This window comes from Poecilia reticulata, linkage group LG2 (assembly GCF_000633615.1).
Source record: "Poecilia reticulata strain Guanapo linkage group LG2, Guppy_female_1.0+MT, whole genome shotgun sequence".
NCBI classification, from domain to species: Eukaryota; Metazoa; Chordata; class Actinopteri; order Cyprinodontiformes; family Poeciliidae; genus Poecilia; species Poecilia reticulata.
Window position 1 is genome coordinate 24,764,352 of NC_024332.1, and position 1,124 is coordinate 24,765,475.

Below are 1,124 nucleotides of genomic sequence, written 5' to 3' on the forward strand. Positions count from 1 at the left end.
GCTTTATAAGTTATTGTATGGGCTCTTTGCACACCAGCTTCCATGTTTGGGGAAAATCAGCTCCGTCGTTTCCGGTTTATTGAAAATGGCATTTTACACTCTGGCATATTGCTGTAATGTGTGTTTGTTGTTGCTAGTGTCAAACAGAGATCAAGTAACGGGGGAGATTACGGTTTGGGCTTTTTGCTTCTGAAGCACGAGGAAGAAAAAAACCCCACAGCTTAAAAGCATCATCACAACAAGGATCAGGGCAGTGACACTTCATGACAACAGACATTCATATAGACTCCTTCATGTTCATAACAGGTGTTAYGTCATGTTTATGACAGTGTCATGTCAGTCTTACGCACACCTCCTCAAATAAAGTGTTTCTGGACATTTTTATACAAAGGTACAATCASGTCATGTTGGGGAATTGGAATTCTGGTAACCAAAAATATTGTAGCAACCTCGAATAGTGGCACCAAAATGTTGGGAAACAGAATCCCTGCAACCAAACACGTGAATTTGAATTTGCATAAATGCTTGTGCAGTAATAGTAATTATTACTAATAATTTTACTAATAGTTTGTTGTTGTAAAATAAGAAATATGTTTTACTTTAAGGGGCCCTTCACGCAGGAAACCAAAAATGTTGTATTATAACAGGTTTAACTGACTGTTGGCTATGAAAAAATATTACGAGTGCTTATGACAATCATTAATAATTGTAATTTGGGTTACAAAATTACTAAATCAGAGCACCATCTCATTATAGAAAGTATATATATATTGCAAAACAGTTAAGTCTCAGTTATTTATCATACCAGCCTGATAAGACCATGGTCTTAAAATAATAATAATTGACAGCACTTTATTTTAGCACTAACCTGCGATTGTAGTGCTGAACTAGTAGGTCGCTAATTCATTAAATGCTAGTGAAATGGAGACAATCAGCAGTGTTGTATAAAGTACTGAAATCTCAGAGTCAAGTAAAAGTATAGGTACCTCTCCATAATATGACTTTGGTAAAAGTCCAAGTCACTGACTGAAATGTTACTTGAGTTAAAGTCTTAAAGTATCTGGAACGTCTTGTACTTAAGTATGGAAATTACTGTAGAAATGGATGTACTCAAGTAATGTAAT